This window comes from Leuciscus leuciscus, assembly GCF_965113295.1.
Source record: "Leuciscus leuciscus genome assembly, contig: HAP1_SCAFFOLD_378, whole genome shotgun sequence".
Lineage (NCBI taxonomy): Eukaryota > Metazoa > Chordata > Actinopteri > Cypriniformes > Leuciscidae > Leuciscus > Leuciscus leuciscus.
This window is the reverse complement of record NW_028118361.1, coordinates 23,745-29,680: the sequence shown is the minus strand read 5'-3', so window position 1 is coordinate 29,680 and position 5,936 is coordinate 23,745.

The window sequence follows — 5,936 nt, the reverse complement described above, 5'->3', positions numbered from 1 at the left end:
GTGATGGAGTGATGGAGTGATGGATGGATGGATGGATAGATAGATGGATAGATGGATAGATGGATAGATGGATAGATGAGTTTGATCGACTGTTTGTTCATATTTTTTTATTGTTTTGTGTTAAATATTGAAAGTAGTCTTTGGACTAATGGTTAGTTTGGGTTTAGGGTTAGTTTGGGGCTATGGTTAGGTTAGGTTAGGGTTAAAATGGCATATAGGTAGGGAGGTAAAAACGACTTTCACCCTCATTAGTAACCACCCTCATTTGCATAAAGGGCATCTGATTGGCCGAATCTTAACTGTCCATATATCTGCAACGGTGTGTTTTATCTGTACGAAACTTGGTTTATATAGTAATTGATGTATGGCTAGTCGACTGGTGGTGGTTTGGTGCGCCTCTAGCGCCACCAGGTGTGTAGACACGGTACTGCACTTTATTTTTTAGATTTGTTTTTTTTTAACAGGGGTCTATTTTATAAATTGCTGTTGTATCTAGGGTTATTTTATATAGGGGTGGTCTATCCTGGTATATTTTGGGTAGGGTCTGTGTAGGTCCCGCCAGTGGTCAGTGTTTTTTGGTTTTGTTTTCTGTTTTTTTGTGCAGGTGGTGGGTAGGTTTAGCTGGTTAGGTGAGGTAGCGTGCCAGGCCTTTGGCCTTTGACCCTGCATCCATGCAGACGCCCTGACGCAAACTGAACTTGAGTTTTCCCCCAGCTGTTCACCTGTCAATGCAAAATGGTTGCATTTGCCGTGCATATCAGCACGAGTGCTGAAACAGCACCAATGCTGACAGGTAAGTGTCTATTTCTATAGATAGATTGATGGATGGAGTGATGGATGGATGGATGGATGGATGGATGGATGGATGGATGGATGGATGGATGGATGGATGGATGGATGGATAGATAGGTACATGAGTTGAAACAACTTTTTGTTAAAAAAAATGTTTTTGTTAAAAAAAATGTTTTTGTTTGAAAAAGTGAATGTTTTTTAGGCCTGTGTTACATTGATGGATGGAGTGATGGAGTGATGGATGGATGGATGGATGGATGGATAGATAGATGAATAGATGAATATATAGATACATGAGTTTAAACCACTTTTTGTTAAAAAAAATATGTTTTTGTTTGAAAAAGTGAATGTTTTTAGGCCTGTGTTATACATGGATGGATGGAGTGATGGATGGATGGATGGATGGATGGATAGATAGATAAATAGATAGATAGATGAATAGATGAATATATAGATACATGAGTTTAAACAACTTTTTGTTAAAAAAAAAAAAGTTTTTGTTTGAAAAAGTGAATGTTTTTAGGCCTGTGTTATACATGGATGGATGGAGTGATGGAGTGATGGAGTGATGGATGGATGGATGGATAGATAGATGGATAGATGGATAGATGGATAGATGGATAGATGAGTTTGATCGACTGTTTGTTCATATTTTTTTATTGTTTTGTGTTAAATATTGAAAGTAGTCTTTGGACTAATGGTTAGTTTGGGTTTAGGGTTAGTTTGAGGCTATGGTTAGGTTAGGGTTAAAATGGCATATAGGTAGGGAGGTAAAAACGACTTTCACCCTCATTAGTAACCACCCTCATTTGCATAAAGGGCATCTGATTGGCCGAATCTTAACTGTCCATATATCTGCAACGGTGTGTTTTATCTGTACGAAACTTGGTTTATATAGTAATTGATGTATGGCTAGTCGACTGGTGGTGGTTTGGTGCGCCTCTAGCGCCACCAGGTGTGTAGACACGGTACTGCACTTTATTTTTTAGATTTGTTTTTTTTTAACAGGGGTCTATTTTATAAATTGCTGTTGTATCTAGGGTTATTTTATATAGGGGTGGTCTATCCTGGTATATTTTGGGTAGGGTCTGTGTAGGTCCCGCCAGTGGTCAGTGTTTTTTGGTTTTGTTTTCTGTTTTTTTGTGCAGGTGGTGGGTAGGTTTAGCTGGTTAGGTGAGGTAGCGTGCCAGGCCTTTGGCCTTTGACCCTGCATCCATGCAGACGCCCTGACGCAAACTGAACTTGAGTTTTCCCCCAGCTGTTCACCTGTCAATGCAAAATGGTTGCATTTGCCGTGCATATCAGCACGAGTGCTGAAACAGCACCAATGCTGACAGGTAAGTGTCTATTTCTATAGATAGATTGATGGATGGAGTGATGGATGGATGGATGGATGGATGGATGGATGGATGGATGGATGGATGGATGGATGGATGGATGGATGGATAGATAGGTACATGAGTTGAAACAACTTTTTGTTAAAAAAAATGTTTTTGTTAAAAAAAATGTTTTTGTTTGAAAAAGTGAATGTTTTTTAGGCCTGTGTTACATTGATGGATGGAGTGATGGAGTGATGGATGGATGGATGGATGGATGGATAGATAGATGAATAGATGAATATATAGATACATGAGTTTAAACCACTTTTTGTTAAAAAAAATATGTTTTTGTTTGAAAAAGTGAATGTTTTTAGGCCTGTGTTATACATGGATGGATGGAGTGATGGATGGATGGATGGATGGATGGATAGATAGATAAATAGATAGATAGATGAATAGATGAATATATAGATACATGAGTTTAAACAACTTTTTGTTAAAAAAAAAAAAGTTTTTGTTTGAAAAAGTGAATGTTTTTAGGCCTGTGTTATACATGGATGGATGGAGTGATGGAGTGATGGAGTGATGGATGGATGGATGGATAGATAGATGGATAGATGGATAGATGGATAGATGGATAGATGAGTTTGATCGACTGTTTGTTCATATTTTTTTATTGTTTTGTGTTAAATATTGAAAGTAGTCTTTGGACTAATGGTTAGTTTGGGTTTAGGGTTAGTTTGAGGCTATGGTTAGGTTAGGGTTAAAATGGCATATAGGTAGGGAGGTAAAAACGACTTTCACCCTCATTAGTAACCACCCTCATTTGCATAAAGGGCATCTGATTGGCCGAATCTTAACTGTCCATATATCTGCAACGGTGTGTTTTATCTGTACGAAACTTGGTTTATATAGTAATTGATGTATGGCTAGTCGACTGGTGGTGGTTTGGTGCGCCTCTAGCGCCACCAGGTGTGTAGACACGGTACTGCACTTTATTTTTTAGATTTGTTTTTTTTTAACAGGGGTCTATTTTATAAATTGCTGTTGTATCTAGGGTTATTTTATATAGGGGTGGTCTATCCTGGTATATTTTGGGTAGGGTCTGTGTAGGTCCCGCCAGTGGTCAGTGTTTTTTGGTTTTGTTTTCTGTTTTTTTGTGCAGGTGGTGGGTAGGTTTAGCTGGTTAGGTGAGGTAGCGTGCCAGGCCTTTGGCCTTTGACCCTGCATCCATGCAGACGCCCTGACGCAAACTGAACTTGAGTTTTCCCCCAGCTGTTCACCTGTCAATGCAAAATGGTTGCATTTGCCGTGCATATCAGCACGAGTGCTGAAACAGCACCAATGCTGACAGGTAAGTGTCTATTTCTATAGATAGATTGATGGATGGAGTGATGGATGGATGGATGGATGGATGGATGGATGGATGGATGGATGGATGGATGGATGGATGGATGGATGGATAGATAGGTACATGAGTTGAAACAACTTTTTGTTAAAAAAAATGTTTTTGTTAAAAAAAATGTTTTTGTTTGAAAAAGTGAATGTTTTTTAGGCCTGTGTTACATTGATGGATGGAGTGATGGAGTGATGGATGGATGGATGGATGGATGGATAGATAGATGAATAGATGAATATATAGATACATGAGTTTAAACCACTTTTTGTTAAAAAAAATATGTTTTTGTTTGAAAAAGTGAATGTTTTTAGGCCTGTGTTATACATGGATGGATGGAGTGATGGATGGATGGATGGATGGATGGATAGATAGATAAATAGATAGATAGATGAATAGATGAATATATAGATACATGAGTTTAAACAACTTTTTGTTAAAAAAAAAAAAGTTTTTGTTTGAAAAAGTGAATGTTTTTAGGCCTGTGTTATACATGGATGGATGGAGTGATGGAGTGATGGAGTGATGGATGGATGGATGGATAGATAGATGGATAGATGGATAGATGGATAGATGGATAGATGAGTTTGATCGACTGTTTGTTCATATTTTTTTATTGTTTTGTGTTAAATATTGAAAGTAGTCTTTGGACTAATGGTTAGTTTGGGTTTAGGGTTAGTTTGAGGCTATGGTTAGGTTAGGGTTAAAATGGCATATAGGTAGGGAGGTAAAAACGACTTTCACCCTCATTAGTAACCACCCTCATTTGCATAAAGGGCATCTGATTGGCCGAATCTTAACTGTCCATATATCTGCAACGGTGTGTTTTATCTGTACGAAACTTGGTTTATATAGTAATTGATGTATGGCTAGTCGACTGGTGGTGGTTTGGTGCGCCTCTAGCGCCACCAGGTGTGTAGACACGGTACTGCACTTTATTTTTTAGATTTGTTTTTTTTTAACAGGGGTCTATTTTATAAATTGCTGTTGTATCTAGGGTTATTTAGGGTTAGGGTTAGGGTTAGGTAGGGAGGTAAAAACGACTTTCACCCTCATTAGTAACCACCCTCATTTGCATAAAGGGCATCTGATTGGCCGAATCTTAACTGTCCATATATCTGCAACGGTGTGTTTTATCTGTACGAAACTTGGTTTATATAGTAATTGATGTATGGCTAGTCGACTGGTGGTGGTTTGGTGCGCCTCTAGCGCCACCAGGTGTGTAGACACGGTACTGCACTTTATTTTTTAGATTTGTTTTTTTTTAACAGGGGTCTATTTTATAAATTGCTGTTGTATCTAGGGTTATTTTATATAGGGGTGGTCTATCCTGGTATATTTTGGGTAGGGTCTGTGTAGGTCCCGCCAGTGGTCAGTGTTTTTTGGTTTTGTTTTCTGTTTTTTTGTGCAGGTGGTGGGTAGGTTTAGCTGGTTAGGTGAGGTAGCGTGCCAGGCCTTTGGCCTTTGACCCTGCATCCATGCAGACGCCCTGACGCAAACTGAACTTGAGTTTTCCCCCAGCTGTTCACCTGTCAATGCAAAATGGTTGCATTTGCCGTGCATATCAGCACGAGTGCTGAAACAGCACCAATGCTGACAGGTAAGTGTCTATTTCTATAGATAGATTGATGGATGGAGTGATGGATGGATGGATGGATGGATGGATGGATGGATGGATGGATGGATGGATGGATGGATGGATGGATAGATAGGTACATGAGTTAGGGTTAGGGTTAGGGTTAGGGTTAGGGTTAGGTAGGGAGGTAAAAACGACTTTCACCCTCATTAGTAACCACCCTCATTTGCATAAAGGGCATCTGATTGGCCGAATCTTAACTGTCCATATATCTGCAACGGTGTGTTTTATCTGTACGAAACTTGGTTTATATAGTAATTGATGTATGGCTAGTCGACTGGTGGTGGTTTGGTGCGCCTCTAGCGCCACCAGGTGTGTAGACACGGTACTGCACTTTATTTTTTAGATTTGTTTTTTTTTAACAGGGGTCTATTTTATAAATTGCTGTTGTATCTAGGGTTATTTTATATAGGGGTGGTCTATCCTGGTATATTTTGGGTAGGGTCTGTGTAGGTCCCGCCAGTGGTCAGTGTTTTTTGGTTTTGTTTTCTGTTTTTTTGTGCAGGTGGTGGGTAGGTTTAGCTGGTTAGGTGAGGTAGCGTGCCAGGCCTTTGGCCTTTGACCCTGCATCCATGCAGACGCCCTGACGCAAACTGAACTTGAGTTTTCCCCCAGCTGTTCACCTGTCAATGCAAAATGGTTGCATTTGCCGTGCATATCAGCACGAGTGCTGAAACAGCACCAATGCTGACAGGTAAGTGTCTATTTCTATAGATAGATTGATGGATGGAGTGATGGATGGATGGATGGATGGATGGATGGATGGATGGATGGATGGATGGATGGATGGATG